The 19,322-nt window shown below is 42.2% G+C and overlaps 2 long non-coding RNA genes across 2 annotated transcripts in view; one reads left to right on the forward strand and one right to left on the reverse strand.

Annotated features, from left to right (window-relative positions):
• The window catches only part of LOC141092017 (uncharacterized), a 1,925,499-nt gene that overhangs the window by 859,560 nt on the left and 1,046,617 nt on the right, over positions 1–19,322 (forward strand). The gene's annotated exons all lie outside the window — the stretch shown is intronic.
• Positions 13,799–18,442, reverse strand: LOC141092011 (uncharacterized). The gene is made up of 3 exons (XR_012232650.1): positions 17,882–18,442; positions 15,487–15,540; positions 13,799–13,996 (listed from the first exon to the last, which is right to left on the reverse strand). It is a non-coding gene; the product is annotated as an uncharacterized lncRNA (long non-coding RNA).

The following is a 19,322-nucleotide window of genomic DNA, read 5'->3' on the forward strand; positions in this document are numbered from 1 at the left end:
TGAACTTTAGTGTGTAAAAATGTCTGTAAAATGATCATAGCAAAGGCTACAAGGCGTTAAATGGGGGTAATAGCAGAACAATTGCCCTGCAAACAAATGTGGATAGAAAAATGACTAAAAACAAGAATAAACATTATAAAAAAATAAAAAAAATATAGTCTTAAAACAGGAGGTAGCCAACACAGATTTTTTATTGATATTTTGGGAGGTACTCTGAAAGCAGGCAGTGTAATAATTTGTTGTCCACTCTCTCTCTGTATAGAGGCTGTGTATTAGGCAGGGGCACACTAGCATTCAATATGGACGAGTGCTATGCGATAAAAAATTGCACAGTGCTCGGATGATTGTTAATGTATGGGGCAGCTCCCATCACCATTTTTTTTCTCAGCCGTATTCTACGGGCGAGAGAAATTGCAGCATGCTGTGATTGGCACCAAGACTCGGCCGAGTCTCGGTTCACTCGCACCCATATAAGTCTATCTATGTGAGTGACACAGCGCACATCACTCGGATACCATCCGAGTGCTGTGCGATATACGCTGACCCCAGCAATGGAGGAGATGGAGAAACTAGTTTCTCTGCCTCCTCCACAGCTGTGCTCCGATCCTCTCTGTGTGAGAGGCTCGGAGCATGGTAGCATGACACTCGGCTTCCGCACACAGAAGAGCAGGTGAAGCGATGGCCTGGGGACCACCACAATGCAAGGAAACTACGGCACACAAGATGAGGTGCAAGCAACAATGGGTTAATTTATTTACAGGCAAGGAATGCAGTGTTAGGAAAGTGTAAACAGGGGTATGCAATGACATACAGGGGTATGCAATGACATAAAACAATTTGCAAAGGTGATATTCTCTAGCTGGGCCGTACAAATGGCACAGAGCACCAACTATTACAGATCAGTGTGTTTTTCAGAAGGCAAAACAATACAATAAAGTACAGTATGCTGCTACTCTAACTTTAGCTTATCTTGCCGCTGCTACTCCGGCCGCATGGCTACCGTGCTCTGTCTATTGCAGCCTATCCTAAGCCCTAATCATGTGCACACACGGGGTTAACACTCACGGTAAAGTTGGTGTCTCAGTTCCTTCCTGGGGGCCCCCTGCAAGATGATGCAATGTCCTCCCTGGAAGCTCTGTGCAATGTGGTCTTGTCCTTGTGTGAAGATTCCAAGCCTGCTCCTAGAAATCGTGAATGGTCTCCTCTGAATTTCTTCTTTGTATATCTTCGTTGCTCCTCGCAGCAAAACGGGAAAGACACCTTCGTTATCCCCAGAAGAGTATACACAATCCCACAAGTTCAGTAAGTTACAAGCTGCACATCTTTCTCCTCACAGCTCACAGCACACCAGCATCTTGCAAACTCCCAGTTCAGAACACTCACTGGAAAACCAGCCCCTCTCCTCTCCATAGCTGGAGGAGCAAACTAAAACCAGTCTTATTGCAGGGAGAGCCAAATGTCCCATTGCTCTAGCCAAGGGGGTTCTGTCTCTTAAAATGGCAGTTTATCTCTACTGTCCATAGCAATGCCACCCCCTTACACAGGAGCCAAGGGTCATTAGCATATCGCATCTGCTGCTCTCTCATCGAATGCCATATGCTAGTGTGACCACAGCCTAAATCTGCAATTGTTTGGGTTGAAAACAATGAGGAGAGCATCACATAGGAGATGTGGCTGTGTTGATGTCATGGTGAGGTTTCTGCTGCAGAGAGTGAGAGGTCATGATCGATCTGTGTCTGCTATGCACCCAAATGAAACATCTTCCTCTGCTGCAAACAGGCAACATGATGTACTGTCTAATTTCATAGGCCTAAGTAGCCCTGGAATATTGGTGAGGCCAGAATAAGAAGAGCTGGTTTTAGATTGGTTGACTGAGAGTGCTTTCAGTCCCTTTGCGTTGTCTTCCACCTGGCCCTCTCCTGACAATGCAGATTTGACACCTGCAGCTCACAGGGTATCTGTCTTCCACCTCAACACCATGCAAATCAGGAAAGCAGCCTGAGTGCCAAGTCAGACAGCAGTTTTTTTAATGACCCTGCTGGCTGTGGTTATGTGGAGTATCCACCTGTCCATGCCTCACATTTCAAAGAGATTGAGTGGGCTGATGCCCAACCACTTATTCTTTTGGAGAATGAGTACATGGGAGGGGTAGTGCAAATGGTCAGCGAACCACCACAGCCCATCTCTGACAATGTTGATGATGAAACACAGTAGCCAACTGCTGCAGCTTCCTGCTGTGTGTACACCAGCGTGGATGTCAGGGATGAAGACTGGGTGCACTATCATTCAGGGGATTAGAATCATAGAATCATAGAATCATAGAGTTGGAAGGGACCTCCTGGGCCATCTGGTCCAACCCCCTGCTCAAAGCAGGATTCGCTAAATCATCCCAGTCAGATGTCTGTCCAGCCTCTGTTTGAAGACTTCCATTGAAGGAGAACTCACCACTTCTCGTGGCAGCCTGTTCCACTCATTGATCACTCTAACTGTCAAAAAGTTTTTTCTAATATCTATTCTGTGTCTCTTCCCATTCAGTTTCATCCCATTGCTTCTAGTCTTTCCTTGTGCAAATGAGAATAAAGTTGATCCTTCTACAATGTGACAGCCCATTAGATATTTGTAGACAGCTATTAAGTCTCCTCTCAGTCTTCTCTTTTGCAAACTAAACATTCCCAAATCCTGCAACCTTTCCTCATAAGACAGGGTTTGCAGACCGGTCACCATTCTGGTCGCTCTTTTCTGAACTTGCTCCAGTTTGTTGATGTCTTTTTTAAAATGTGGTGCCCAAAACTGGACACAATATTCCAGATGAGGTCTGACCAAAGAGGAGTAGAGGGAAATAATGACTTCACGTGATCTAGACTGTATGCTTCTGTTAATACATCCTAGAATTGCATTTGCCTTTTTTGCTGCTGCATCACACTGTTGACTCATATTCAGTCTGTGATCTATTAGTATACCCAAGTCTTTTTCACATGTGCTGTCACTTAGCCCTATTCCTCCCATTCTATATATGCTTTTTTCATTTTTATTGCCCAGATGTAGTACTTTGCATTTCTCCCTGTTAAAAACCATTCTGTTAGTTGCTGCCCACTTCTCCAGTTTATTTAAATCTTTTTGAATCCTCTCTCTCTCCTCTCTAGTATTAGCTATCCCTCCTAGCTTTGTGTCATCAGCAAATTTAATCAGTTTACCCTCAATTCCTTCATCTAAATCGTTGATAAAGATGTTGAACAATACAGGGCCCAGGACAGAGCCCTGTGGTACCCCACTTGAGACATTCTTCCAACTGGATGTGCAGCCATTTACGACCACTCTTTGGGTCCGATCACTAAGCCAGTTATGAATCCACCTAACAGTTGCCTTGTCCATTCCATACTTAGTCATTTTTTCAATAAGGATTGTATGAGAGACTTTGTCAAATGCTTTGCTGAAGTCAAGATATACTATATCTACAGCATTTCCTTGATCCACCCAATCAGTGATACCGTCATAGAAGGAAATTAAGTTAGTCTGACATGACTTATCAGTTACAAACCCATGCTGACTCTGTTTAATCACTTCATTCTTATCCAGGTATTGACATACATGTTGTTTAATAATTTGTTCAAAGATCTTTCCTGGTATAGAAGTCAGACTCACCGGCCTATAGTTGCCTGGGTCCACCTTCTTCCCCTTTTTGAAGATAGGAACAACATTTGCTCTTCTCCAGTCTTCTGGCACTTCTCCTGTTCTCCAAGAATTTTCAAAGATTATGGAGAGGGGTTCAAAAATTTCTTCTGCTATCTCCTTCAGTACTCTGGGGTGTAATTCATCTGGACGTGGAGACTTGAATTCATTTAGGTTAGCTAAGTGTTTCCTCACTATCTTTCTTTTTATAGATATCCTGGATTCTTCTATTCCCTTAATAGGACAGTGAATAACAGTTGATGTTGCATTTCCTTTCTGAGAGAAAACAGATGCAAAATAGGAATTTAAAAGTTCAGCCTTCTCAACATCCTGTCTTACCATTTCATCATTTTCATCCTGTAAAAATACTATAGCATCTTTGACTTTTCTTTTACTTTTGACATATCCCCAAAATCCTTTATTATTGCTTTTGACATCTCTTGCAAGCCTCAGTTCATTTTCAGCTTTAGATAATCTGATTTGTGCCCTGCAGGTTCTGCAGACAGCATTATATTCTTCTTTAGATATGCCTCCCTCTTTCCAATAATTTCCAAATTATTATTATTATTTATTTTTAAAACACCATTGATTCCATTGTGCTGTACATGAGGAGGGGTTACATACAAAACAAAAATAGAAATTACAATGAACAAACTAATAAGGATAATGGGGAAGGAGACTGTAGTTTTGGGGGTTGCATAAGCTCTGCTGTTGGTGAGGTGGCAGTGGGGTCAATGCAGGCTGTAAGCTGTTCTCAAAACATGAGCTTTCAAGTTCTGCTTGAAATTTCCGAATGTAGGGAATAATCAGATGTGTCGGGCCACAGAATTCTACAGGATGAGAAATGCTCGTAAGAAGTCTTGCAGGTGATTGGATGAGGACCTTACTATTGTAGAGGAGAGAAGGACGTCTTGGGAGGACCAGAGATTACATGGTGGGAGATATCGCTAGATTAGTTCAGAGATATATTGAGGAGACCAATAATGGATGGCTTTGCAGGTCAGTGTTACTAGCTTGAGTGGATACATTGTTGAATTGGGAGACACTGAAGGGATTTGCAGAGGGGAGAAGTGAATGAGTATCAAGTACAGAAGTGGATTAGTAGGGCAGCAAATTTACGGACAAACTGGAGAGGTGTGATGATGCAATGAGGGATGATGTGATTCTAGACCCCACATGGAGTCAATGCCATCTGAGTGATGTGGGAGGTACAGAGGAAGAGGTGATGGACATGCTGTCCCAGTTGCACAGCAAATGAGGGAACAGGCTGCAAAAGCCCCTAGCCTTTTCTCTGTCCATGTTAATTTTATTTCTACAGACAAACATATTAAGCAGCACTTCACAATTAAGACAGGAGATATCCAGACATCTATATAAAGTAAATCAGTCTAATAGTTATAGGAGGACAGAGGGCTCTGCTCACAAGCTTACAATCTACAATCTACATGATGCCTCTTCATCCACTTGTTCAACCGCTTCCTCATTTGGTCACAAAGTGTGAGCAGTATGTGCTCGCTTTTGGTGTTCTTACCCTGCTGCTGATAGCCTGTATTCACTGTAGCTGTCACGCACAGGGTGGGGAGACTAAGTGCAACACAAAGGGATGAGGGGATGGAAGCCCAGACACTAGAGAAAGGGTGAGTGGAGCCCCTTAGGCAGATCTGCTAATGCCCTAACTAACATCCCTAAATTGGTTCCTCACCAATCACTGAGCAGGAAACAAAACCCTGTATCTCCCTAGAGTTAGGTCCTGGAAAGGGAGGAGGAGGGGTTAAGCACTAGTCATTCCCCACTGTAAACTAAAGACAAAACGGTAGACAGACAAGGGTAATGAACTTAGCTTTAGCAGACTTAGATAGGTAACACCAAACGTCCTCAAACAGCTCCAGAGAGGAAGTTAGCTGACCGCTCTAGCTCTAAGCCTTCAGAATGAAAAATGTGAATATCACCAGCAACTCTCTGCAGCAGACTGTGGATTTATAAACCCCCAGGTCCAGTTGTGTCAACTAGAGCCAGAAGGAGGTTGCCGCTGGGTCTAAGAGTCAGAAGGATTAAGTAGGCATCTGTAATGCCAAAAGCAGAGTCCTTCTGCAGCAAGATGCAGAGCAACAGTCTGTTGCATCTGACGCACTCATGAAAGCAGCCTCACTTCTGCATTCATGCTCCTTTACTGATACCCACAAGGTGGAAGTCCACCTGGCTTATGCTGGAGAGATTGTGCCAGCAACAGGCAATAATAAAGTTTCTGCTGCAGCATGAATGGTTGAGTCACTATGCAGAAAAACACCACTTCACTAACAATGAGTGAGCTTCCATGCATGACATGTGTGCTGTGTTGCACTGCTTGGAATTCAGTACTGCTTGGAAGATGATACACCTACCACTGAGGACAGATTCTCATTGCTTCTGGGCAGCCTGATACAGATGCTGCAATACATGCTGCTTCAGCTATGGAATGTCCACTGAGTTTCCTGGATTACTAGAAGTACTGATTACTTGGAGGCCACCCTGCTGGATCCCTGCTACATGAACAACATGCAAATACTTACTTCCATCACTAGAGTGAGATTGGGAAATATGGGAATACAAGCGCACGCTGGTAGACGCACTACTGATGGCGTCATTACCTGGCAGGGGGAGCTCAATGAAAGCATAAGGCAGAGGATGATGAAGTCAACAAAGCAGCTGGGGTACTAACACCACCTAGGAAGGAATGGTAAGCATGGCCGAAATGTGTAAAACCTTACTCAGAACTTGGAATGGGGAACCATGGACATTCGGGTCCGGATGGTTAGGTGGAACATTTTGAAAAAGTTTGATTTGGATACCAGAATGGTAAACAAACTTGAACTTCAGCCTAAGACCCCATTCAAATGAATGTGTGGCCCTAACATCTGGCGTTTCCCACACTGTCATCTGTGTGAAAGAATGAGAAACAACGGCTCTGATCAGCAGTAATCTTTCAGGCTACCACCGGTCGGAGCACTGTGGTTCTCACACTGTAATACAGATGACAGTGTGTGAGCCAGCAGCTATGACCAGCAGTAAAAATATTACTACCAATCACATGCATCAGATGATGAGAGTATTTTTATCTCATCATCACATGCTCGGTCTCGCTGGTAACAGCAAGAGCAGGCAAATGATGACGAGAGTATTCATAAGCTGGTGCCAGTGCAATAAAAAATATATTAAAAAATGGTGTGTGGTCCCCTCTATTTTTGTTAACCAGTGCAGGCAAAACTATCAGCTGCAGGCTGCAACCCTCAGCTGTTAGTGTTACTTTGGGTGGTTATCAAAAGTAGAGGGGTCGACACATCTTTTTTTAATTATTTAAATAAATAATTTTAAAAATAGCATAGTTTCCCTATCATTTTTGACAACCAGCCTAGCTAAAGCAGACAGCTGGGGCTTGTATTCTCAGACTGGGAAAGGGCCATGAATATTGCCCCTCTCCAGGCTAAAAATAGCAGCCCGTAGCCACCACAGAAAAGGCTCATCTACTAGATGCACTAATTCTGGCACTTTTCCAAGCTTTTCCCACTTGCCCTAATGCAGTGGTAAGTGGGGAAATATTTGTGGGAATGATGTTAGCTTTGTATTGTCAGTTGACATCAATCCCACAGGTTAGTAATGCAGAGGCATCTATAAGATGCCCCCCATTACTGACCCATTGTTAGTTTTTTCATTTTTTTTTTATTTATTAGCAAGCATAGTAAAATACACATACAAGGTAACCTTAGTTTACTGCCTCCAGGTGATCAAGCAGCTGGAAACTCCAGTAGCCTTAAAATGTCCCTAAAAGTTTCTCATGAGGTTTATGTGCTTTGAAGCTGCTGGGAGACCTGGTGGCTTGCGTTCCAGGAAATGAGGTCCCATTGTAGCTTGTGTGCCAGACTGAAGAATGCTGGAGTGCGAATGCATGACTCACAGTCGTTTGTATGTCCGGCACTTGCACTTGCAAAGTAAAAGAAAGAGCTGCTATAAAAAAAACAGTTGATCTTACAGTACTTGTTAATAAATAAAAAAATGAATGAAAAAAAGGTGTGGGATGCCCTGTAATTTTCATAACCTGTTGAGGAGAAGTCCATGGCTAGGGATTGATGTTAATATTCTGGAAACCAGCCAATATCCATAAAGGCTACCACGCTATTAATATCAGTTCACATCCGTTTGCTTAGCTTTTCCTGATTATTATAGGGTAGACATCCCAAAAAAATTACATGGGGTTTTCCATGTATTCAATAATCAGCAAAAGCTAAACACACAATTTTAGGCTGATATTAAGGAAAGGTCCACTGATATTGTCCCCCTCCAAGACTAAGAAAATCAGATCTCAGCTGCTCCAGAAATGATGCATCTGTAGGATGCACCAATTCTGTCTCTTCCCACTTGCTCTGGTGCGATGGCAAGTGGGGTAATGGAATTGGGTTTGATGTCAGTTGTTTCATGGCTGCTGACATCCTTAAGACTCCCCCATTAATATCCCCATAGTCAAATTGTAATAAAGACACATGAGGAATAGTTAAAAAAATGCCCAAACATCACCCAGCTGGCACTTCAGACAACTATACAGTGACAACAAAGACCAGCTAAATAGGCTGTTCAAAGGAATAGTATCAAGCTATATTTAAAACTAAAAAGCTTTATTATCAACATATAAACTAAAAATGAAAGGGCTAAAGACAGCTGAACACAAAGTGTACCCTGTATGGGGACTAAAGTGCTATCCTGATCAGTGGATAAAGTAATAAAAATACTATCAGTAACCTAGTCTTATTGCCATGATCCAGACCTGGTTTTCCCTCATCTGGTCATGTCAGGATTAACATTTCTCTGCTCGTTCTGGTGTCAGGTCGGCTATTTCCATGCACTGCATCCTGCAGTCAGTGTCAGTTATATACCCCAAATTCACATACAGAAAAGCAAAAAAATCTGGGGGATATATTATCTCCACCTGCCTCTAACCCCTCAATGAAACCTCCTGCTTATCACTTAGTAAACTGATCTGTTTTTTTCCATGTCATAAGTGCAAGACATGCAAAACACTACAAACACAAAAACATTTTAACATCTCCAATGGTAATACAGAATTCTGTATTAAGGATTCAATTACATGCTCTACTCTGGGAGTCATCTATTCATTAAAATGCCCTTGTGGCAAATTATATGTGGGACGCACCAAACGCCTACTCAACATTAGAACCAGTGAACATTTAAGAAATATTAAAAACAAATTTGCTGGACATCATTTTTCCAATCATTATTTAGATCATCATGGGGGTTCAGCTCAAGGCACTATAATTTGAAGTCTGCAAATTGTGAGAAAAAATTGGAGAAAAGGGGAATTCATCAAACTGATCTCCCGAGCAGAGAGTAGGTGGATCTTTGAATTGGACACTTTAATTCCCAAGGGCCTTAACAGTGAAGTCAAGCTGTTTGCTTTCATGGACTAATCCCTTAACACATGATGCACCTTAGATATAAAAGACCGCTATACTCTCTGATGGACCATCCCTGATGAAGGAATCTGAGTATTCTGAAATTCATTGGAATTGGTCCACTGTGCCCTCCATATACCGTCATGTGACTGGCACATGACCGCCTACATCACTCAAGGTCCTGAAAGCTCTACACACATCGCAGGTCCTCACCGCAAGTTACCTATATTCGCGCATTGCATACTACAGGAGCCACAGGAGAGTCTGTCAGCGGCCTGGACAGTGCTCTGGAAGAGCATGCTTGTCAGCTGTAACTGAAACGTCCATTACAGTTTCCATCGTCCTAGCTTCAAGAAATAAGGATTTGTACACCAGATAGTCCTGTCATCTATCACTTGGAAGAATCATTTTGACGTTAACCCCTATTCATATGTGCCATTAACTCAGATTTTTTACATTTTAGATGCACTTATGATATATACAACATTCTATTAACACTGGGGATACTTTTTAGTGCAAAGATACATATTTATTTATATATTCAGTTATATTTTCTGCCTACAACGTGAGTAGCTGACATGACACTGGATCCACATGAAGCAGGATTTCCTGGCATTCCCCCTCATCCTAAAGGGAAAGGCCTGGACTATCCTGCTCCACGTGTAGCTCCAGTGTTATGTGGTAATATGTCCCAAATACTTTGCTAATCAGCATTTACTTTTACATGATAATAGGCACTTACCTTGTATACCAGGTTTCAATGGGCCACCTTGTTTTTGCAATTCCTTTACAGTACCCATTTTCTCATCATGTGCCCTTTATAGTGTTGTATTCATTTGATTGATGTATGTATTTGGAATTTGATAACAGAGCATGAAACGTGCGATATAAGACTTCGATTCTGATAGTATATTTGTTACTTTATCTACTGATCAGGTTAGCCCTGGAGTTCACCCTACAAGGAAAACTTTGAGTTCAACTGTCTTTAACCTTTTCATTTTTAGTTTTATATGTTGATAAAAAAGATTTTTAGTTTCAAACATAGCTTGGTTCTCTTCCTTTGACCAGCCTATTCAGCTGGTCTTTGTTGTCATTGTATTGTAATAAAGACACAGCCAGAATAAAGTCTCTGACCCTCTTTTACTCATTTATTTGCAAACATAATAACACACACTATTCCTCACCTATCTGATGATATGTTCCATGATGTGTTCCAACTCTGCTACATCTGGATTTCATGGCTGAGCAGTGGCATGATGCTACTGCTTAATGATGAATTCAGGAGAACACTGAGCGGAGCCTGACAATTCAGCTGCAATGCAGAGCGGTGACATCAATAAGGTGAGAGGAGTTCATAGTCAACTGCTGTGACCTCAATGATGTCAGTGCTTTTTGGAAATAAATGGGTAAAAGAGGTTAGGGACTTTATTCTGGCTGTGTCTTCTTTATTACAATCTAAGCATGGGGTTATTACAATCTAACTATAGAGTTAGTAATGGGGCCTCTTATAGAAGCCTTTCCATTAGTAACCTGTGGACTTAATGTCAGCTGACATTACCAAGCTGACATCAGCCTCACACATATTACCCCAATTGCCATCGTCACAGGGCGTGGAAAGAGGCAGGCAAGGCATCAGATTTTCTAATAGATATGCCTTCTCTGGTGTGGCTGCAGACAGCTATTTTTAGGCTGGGAAAGGATAATGTCCATGGTTCCTTACCAGTCTGAGACTATAAGCCTCAGCTGTCTGCTTTAGCTGTCAAAAATAAGGGGAAGCCTATGCCATTTTATAAAATTATTTACTTAAATGGCTAAAAAAATTATGTGGAGAACCATATATTTTTGATAACCAGCCAAGATAATATTAACAGCCTGCAGCTGTCAGTTTTGCCTGTGCTGGTAAGCAAAAGCAAAGGCGACCCCACATAATTTATTGCACAGGCTCCGGCTGACAAATAATTTCTTCATGGTATGCCTTTACTTGCTGCAAACAATGAGACCAGGTATAAGATGAGAGTAGTACTCTCACCAGCTGACACCTGTGATCGGCAGTAACCTTTTTCCTGCTGGTCACAGGTGCTGGCTAAAATGCAGTCAATTGTAACACAGTGTGGGAACCACAGCTCTCTTACCAGCGATAGCAAACTTAAACACATTTAATATGATGCAGAGGTGCTTCTCCTCAGCTCCGGATGAGCAATAAGATGCTGCAGTCTTCTGGCTCCAAACTGTCGCGGTAAACCCGTGACAGTACCTTTATGCAAAACCACTTCCAGGTACTTGATTAAATAAATTAATCTGACAGTATCACCCCAAGCAACAACAATGAAAACTCTAGGGGTAGACAAATGACTGCCCTACCAACATGACAATCAACTTGAACCCAAACTCCCCCATTAACTCAGGAGTAGAGTTGAGCGAAACGGGTCGAAAAAATTCAAAAGTCGCCGACTTTTGGCAAAGTCGGGTTTCATGAAACGAAACCCGACCCTAGGATGAGGTCGGCCACGAGGTCGGCGACTTACGCGCCAAAGTCACATTTCAAAAGTTTGTTTTGCGCTCTTTTTCAGCCAATCAGGATCCACGGACACTGTGGGCAACGTGATGACATAGGTACGGGTCACCACCATCTTTCAGAAGGGCATGCAAGTGATTGGCTTGCTTTGGTGGGCGTCACAGGGGGTATAAAAGGGCGTGCACGCCGACCGCCATCTTACTTCTGCCGATCTTAGTATAGGGAGAGGTTGCTGCTGATTCTGTAGGGAGAGCGTTAGGCAGGGAAGAAGACAAAAAAACTGCTTCTGCTGCTAGCGATTTGGCCTGCACAACACACCAGTCACTGTGTGTGCAGTGTAAGGGGAGGCTATATAGTGGTGTATCAGTGGTGTTGGTTGTTGGGCTGCCTTTTAAGGCTTCCTGACAGGCTGGCATTGCTGTTTACCCACTGCTCCGCAAACTGCTTTTTTAAAAGCAATCCAATCTCCCTTATCCTCTAGTCACTTTTGTCACAGCTGTGCCATCGAGCCTGTCACATAGCGCTCAGATATTCATTGGGCCTCACACAATCCAAAAGTGTCCAGTGTCCAAAAGTGTGTGCAGAGATTCAAAATCTCCCTTATCCTCTAGTCACTTTTGTCACAGCTGTGCCATCGAGCCTGTCACATAGCGCTCAGATATCAGTGGGCCTCACACAATCCAAAAGTGTCCACTGTCCACAAGTGTGTGCAGAAATTCAAAATCTCCCTTATCCTCTAGTCACTTTTGTCACAGCAGTGCCATCGAGCCTGTCACAGAGCGCTCAGATATCAGTGGGCCTCACACAATCCAAAAGTGTCCACTGTCCACAAGTGTGTCCAGAAATTCAAAATCTCCCTTATCCTCTAGTAAGTGTGTGCAGAAATTCAAAATCTCCCTTATCCTCTAGTCACTTTTGTCACAGCAGTGCCATCGAGCCTGTCACATAGCGCTCAGATATCAGTGGGCCTCACACAATCCAAAAGTGTCCAGTGTCCACAAGTGTGTGCAGAAATTCAGAATCTCCCTTATCCTCTAGTCACTTTTGTCACAGCAGTGCCATCGAGCCTGTCACATAGCGGTCAGATATCAGTGTGCCTCACACAATCCAAAAGTGTCCAGTGTCCAAAAGTGTGTGCAGAGATTCAAAATCTCCCTTATCCTCTAGTCACTTTTGTCACAGCTGTGCCATCGAGCCTGTCACATAGCGCTCAGATATCAGTGGGCCTCACACAATCCAAAAGTGTCCAGTGTCCACAAGTGTGTGCAGAAATTCAAAATCTCCCTTATCCTCTAGTCACTTTTGTCACAGCAGTGCCATCGAGCCTGTCACATAGCGCTCAGATATCAGTGGGCCTCACACAATCCAAAAGTGTCCAGTGTCCAAAAGTGTGTGCAGAGATTCAAAATCTCCCTTATCCTCTAGTCACTTTTGTCACAGCAGTGCCATCGAGCCTGTCACATAGCGCTCAGATATCAGTGGGCCTCACACAATCCAAAAGTGTCCAGTGTCCAAAAGTGTGTGCAGAAATTCAAAATCTCCCCTGTCCTATAGACACCTTGTACCTTGTTTTACATTACTATATAGTTTGTTGGATTTTGTCTACATTTCTACCAAAAATGAGGAAGGCTGGTGGAAGAGGCCGTGGAATTGAGCGGGGGTTGGCAGCTGGTAATGATGGTGTTGGTGGTGGATCTGATGGTAGTGGCAAGAGCAAAATAGGACCGAATGCAGGAGGTGCTGACCCTGCGTCATCATCTGGCTACATAAGGCCTCGAACGCTTAGTTTTCTAGGAGTTGGCAAACCGCTTTTAAAGCCAGAGCATCAGGAAAAAGTTTTGTCTTACATTGCTTACTCAGCCTCCAGCTCTATCGCCTCCTCTTCTTCAGTTGTAAAAAGTAAAAGCACTGAGTCGTCATTGGAGGCTCATGTTCATGAACCACACCTTTCCTTGTGTCCTTCACCCCAACCAAGATTGAAGGATAAACAATGTATAGTCACTGCACACGCTGATTGTACTTAATGTGAAGTAAATTTATTGCTTGACAGTGAGGAAGCGACATCAAACAACGACGTTTCGGCCACATCGGCCTTTATCACAAAGTCGCTGTAATAAAATACATACATAAAAATATCAAAAAATTGTAAACTTTATACAAAATATATACACATAGTATCCAGAGAGCATGGAATATAAGCACTAGAATTATTTAGAAAGATGTGGAGACATCAAACACGTGAAACTGAGAGATAACGCGGTAGATAATAAACATGAAGGAGCGTGGTCATACCCTTTTCAATTGAATGTAGGGTCTGTTTTCACCAAATCGATAGTGTCACTGCTAGGCATAAATGAGTTGATAGCATATTCTGTAAGTAGGGATAGATGAACATATCGTTAGGGTGACATAAATAAAGAAAAAAAGACAAAAATAAAAAATAAAGAGTAAAAATGAAAATAGATCAAGTACTGAACTGGGTGTCTGGAGGACAGATGGATAAAACAGATTAACCAGCATAAGTGGCGTAGCTAGTTGTATACAAAAAAGACAGTGAGGGACTATAAAAATATGCCCAGGTATCTAGCTGTCCAGACAAAAGCTGTATTCTATTTAGGGAAAACAAAGAAATATACCAAAGTTGCCGCTAAATCCTGTTCCTTGAAGAGGTGGTGGACTGGTAAATATGCCACTGCTAAACAAAGAAAAAGGGGGTACATTAGAGATGTGGCAGGATTGGTGGTCCTGGATTGGGACCATACAAAAGTTGGTGATGCAGCGGTGGTCCTGGGTAGGGACCATGGTAAGGTTGGTGGTACAGCAGTGGTCCCAATGGGACAGTACTTACTATTATTGGTGGCTCAGTGGAGTGTGAAGTCTGCACAGTGGTGCCAGAGCAGTGAGTGAGCGCTGGATCACAGGCTGTGCTTTTTATCCTGTCTGGTCCGGTCATGTGACCGGAAGTGACATCAGACGCCGGGGCGTGTGCATTGGAGCACGGCCGTAGTGTCTCACAGTGATCCCCACCAAAAAGATGGCGCTGGCTGTTCACACATGCGCAGTAGAGCGCAATCAAAGAAAACCTAATGGGGCCATGCAGAGACTGCTGTAGCTCTGAGTGGGACACACGCATCAGGGGGGGAGGTGCAGTGTGCTATATATAAAGAGACTGGGCAATTAACATATGGAAACAAATATAAACGAACAGTATTATTGCAAATCATACATGTAAATATACAGCATTTGAATTGCGTAGGAGTCCAAACTTAAACAAACATAAAAAATAAAAGAAATGAAAAGAGTGATGTCAGACCTAGGGGAGAGAATGGAGAAGGTTATGAACTCAAATCAAATGAATTATGAAGATTAGAAAAAAGGAAAAATAAAGAAGGAAAAATAATAAAGGGAAAAATAAAGATATAAAATGAGAATAGTAGAAAATAAAAAATAAAAAATAAAAATAAACAAAAAATAAAAAATAAAAAGTAAAAAATAAAAAATAAAAAATAAAAAATAAGAAAATAAAAAATAAAGAGAAAAAGGAACAAGGGGGGAAAAAAAAGAAAAAAAGAAAAAAAGGAAAAAAAGGGGGGGGGGGAAACCTGCAAGGAACAAAATATAAGGGGAAAAAAAAATTTTTTGAAAAGTAAATAAAAAGACCAAATTTGGAAAGAAAAGGTGAAAATAAATTGTACGGCAAAATGCCTTCAAACAGAGGAAGGGAAAAAAAAGGGGGGAGGGGGGGTTGGGGTTGTGGAAAACTTTTTTGCAAACTTGAAAAAGAAAAAGAAAAAACAAACAAAAACAAAAAAGAAAAAGAAAAAACAAAAAACAAAAACACATTATGTTTCATTATCTTACCGCTTGGGTTAGATGTAAAAAGGGGAGACTCAAGAAGGCAACCAATCAATGGGTCTAGGGAAAGAGGAAGAGAAAAAAAGAAATTTTTATAAAAATTATTAGATTAGCCAATCGATTTCTCGATTGAGACCCCTCGGATGTAAGGTGTCTAGTGTGTAGATCCAGAATGTCTCCCGTTGCTTTAAAAGGCGAACATGGTTCCCACCTCTTTTGGGTCTAGGGACTTTTTCAATAATTTGGAACCGTAGTTGTGATACGTTGTGTCGGGCTTCCTTGAAATGGGCAGGAAGTGGGAGCCATGTTTTCTCGCATCTAATCGTAGACTTGTGACTGGATATTCTGTCCCTGATTGCCTGGGTGGTTTCACCCACGTACAATAAACCACATGGACATTTGATGATGTAAACGACGAAGTTAGTTTCACAAGTGAAGTAATCCCTAATTGGATAGGATTTGCCAGAACGTGGGTGGACTATCTCACTGCCTTTGATGATATTGGAACAGCTCATGCAGTTTAGGCAAGGGAATGTACCAGTTCTCTTTTGTCCTGTTAGAGTATGTGTATTGATGTGACTGGAGGTACCCAGGTCAGCCCGGACAAGCTTGTCCTTAAGATTTTGAGGTCTCCTCAGGCACATCAATGGTGGGGATTTAAAGAGGTTAATCCTAGGATAGGATCTGGTCAATAGAGGCCAATGTTTGTGGATGAGATTATGTATTCTTTGCATGGACGGGTGGTGACCATGGACGAATGGGAGTCTGGGTGGTTTGATTGTTGTGGTTCTGGTGGTGTCGGGGTCAATCCGTGCTTTAGTCATCTCAGAAGCTAGAAGTGTAGATGGATAATGCCTAGATTCAAATCTATCAGACATTTCTTGTAATCTGAGGTCTCTAGTCGAAGGATCTGATACAATCCTGGTAATCCTTTTAAACTGTGATCATGGGAGACTATTACGGGTGGACCTTGGATGACAACTGTCATACAGAAGGAGATTATTGCAATCGGTGGGTTTAGTGTAAAGATCGGATGACAGTGTTCCTTGTGCATCTTTTTTGACCCTAGTATCCAAAAAACTGATTGATTCCAGGTTGTGGGACATTGTAAATTTCAGCTCATGCCTGGCATTGTTGATGGTATCATAGAATTTAGAAAGGCTAGTTGAGTCCCCACCCCATATGCAAAAAATATCATCAATGTAGCGAAGCCACACTGTGGCAAATTCCTGGAAAAGTGGATTGGCGTAAATGTAGTCTCGTTCAAACTTATCCATGTAAAGATTTGCGTATGCGGGGGCTACATTAGAGCCCATCGCGGTGCCGCATGTCTGGATGAAAAAATCATCCTGGAATCGGAAGAAGTTTTCCCGTAAGACTATATTTAGAAGGTCCAAACACAAAGCCTGTGTGTCCGGTGCAGTATTAGCTTCCATGAGAGTTAGTCTGACTGCCTCTATACCTTTATCATGTGTTATTGATGTGTATAGACTGTTGACATCAAAGGTGCAGAGAATGCTGCTGGGTGAAACGGAATTAATGGAACGAATCTTATTCAGGAAATCGCCTGTGTCCAAAATAAAAGATTTAGTGGTGTGAGTAAATGGAGTTAATATTTTCTCTAGAAAAATGGATAAAGGATTGAGGATGGAGTCCGTGGAAGCTACTATTGGACGTCCAGGAGGGTTGTGTAGTTTTTTGTGGATTTTGGGGAGGGTGTAGAGTACCGGGGTTATGGGATGTTGGTTTGTCAGAAATGTTCTAGTCTTTGCATCTATGGTCTTAAGCTGCATATGTTTGTCAAGAATTTGGTCTATTTTCCTACGTATTTGGAATGTCGGGTCAGTATGAACTTTCCTGTATGTGTTGGTATCCGAGAGTTGTCTCTGAATTTCGGTCACGTATTGATTCTTGTTCATGACAACGATTGCTCCTCCTTTGTCTGCCGGTTTTATAATGATGTTTGGATTGTCCCTCAAGGATGAGATAGCTTGTTTTTCAACAGGTGATAAATTATGGCGGACGGGAAGTAGGCCCAATCGTTGGTCATGGATGGTCTGTTTAATATCCCTGTCAAGAAGGTCTATAAAAGTCTCAACTGCATGATTGGTTTTGGGAGGCATAAAGCTACTTGGGTTGTGTAGTCCTAAGGTGTCAATTGTAATCGAGGGGCTAATGACCCGATTGGAATCTGGAGCTATGCTGTTGGCTACCCTTGTTGAAGAATCGTCAAAATGTACCTTTAATCTAATGTTGCGGTAAAATTGTTGTAGGTCTTTCTCTAATTGGAAAGCATCCCATCTTGGTGTTGGACAGAATGAGAGTCCTAGGTTTAGCACTTTAAATTCTAAAGGAGAAAGGGAGTAATCAGAGATATTTACAATTAAGTTTGGACTCCTACCTGTTGCGACCGAAGAGTCATCTGGCGATTTTGTTCCCCTCCTCCTCGACCGCCTTGTTGGCGTGCGTTTTGACCTAAAATAGGAACTCTGGAAAGAGAGGTGCTGCCAGTGTCGCTCCCGGATCCTGGTGAAGAACCGCCAACTGGAGAGGATCCCCCGGAGGCTGTGTATCCCCCTTGGTGGCGGCGGGGTCTGGAACGTTAGTGTCTTGGTGCTGGATCTTCCCATCTGTACACTCTGTTATTCAGGTAGTCTTCTGTGTCACGTTGAAATTTAGACCTCTTCCGTTCTTCTAGAGTTTTTCGATGTGTTAATAAAACAGTATCAACTTTATTTTTGAGAGTACTAAACTCAGTATTACTCAAAGTTGAAGTTAATTGGGTCTCTATAGTAGAGATTTTTGCTTCGGTATCAGTTATGGCTTCTTGAAGGTATTCGATTGTTAATAGAATTATATCGAATGAGCATTTATTCAGAATTCTCTGAAAAGTGGCACAGTACTTAGCGTTGTCAGAGAAAAGAGTAGGTCTCAAGTGGCTACGAAGCCTGCGGGGTATCTTCCCTTGTCGATGGTATTCGCCCAACGTGGCGCAGTGTAGATCATAAGCTATGAGTCTTTTCTTTTCTTTCTCCCAGTCTCTCGTCTTGATGTCCCTACTGGGAACGTGAAGAAAATCTGAGCCAGATCTGATTTTAGATAAAATTGTTGATCCTAGTGCATCGTCGTACATAAATGTTTCAGACGTCATGGATACTGGGTCGGTGCTAATAACCAAAGAAAACTGATACTAGGTAATACAGATGGTTAGCACTCGGCCAGAGGGTTTGAGTTCGCGGTGCCAGTGAGAAGGAACGGATAGTCCCAGAGTCGCATAAACAATGTATAGTCACTGCACACGCTGATTGTACTTAATGTGAAGTAAATTTATTGCTTGACAGTGAGGAAGCGACATCAAACAACGACGTTTCGGCCACATCGGCCTTTATCACAAAGTCGCTGTAATAAAATACATACATAAAAATATCAAAAAATTGTAAACTTTATACAAAATATATACACATAGTATCCAGAGAGCATGGAATATAAGCACTAGAATTATTTAGAAAGATGTGGAGACATCAAACACGTGAAACTGAGAGATAACGCGGTAGATAATAAACATGAAGGAGCGTGGTCATACACTTTTCAATTGAATGTAGGGTCTGTTTTCACCAAATCGATAGTGTCAATGCTAGGCATAAATGAGTTGATAGCATATTCTGTAAGTAGGGATAGATGAACATATCGTTAGGGTGACAAAAATAAAGAAAAAAATACAAAAATAAAAAATAAAAAATAAAAAATAAAGAGTAAAAATGAAAATAGATCAAGTACTGAACTGGGTGTCTGGAGGACAGATGGATAAAACAGATTAACCAGCATAAGTGGCGTAGCTAGTT

This window comes from Dendrobates tinctorius, unplaced genomic scaffold (genome assembly GCF_039654945.1).
Source record: "Dendrobates tinctorius isolate UK_male_01 unplaced genomic scaffold, ASM3965494v1 ptg000008l, whole genome shotgun sequence".
Classification (NCBI taxonomy): domain Eukaryota; kingdom Metazoa; phylum Chordata; class Amphibia; order Anura; family Dendrobatidae; genus Dendrobates; species Dendrobates tinctorius.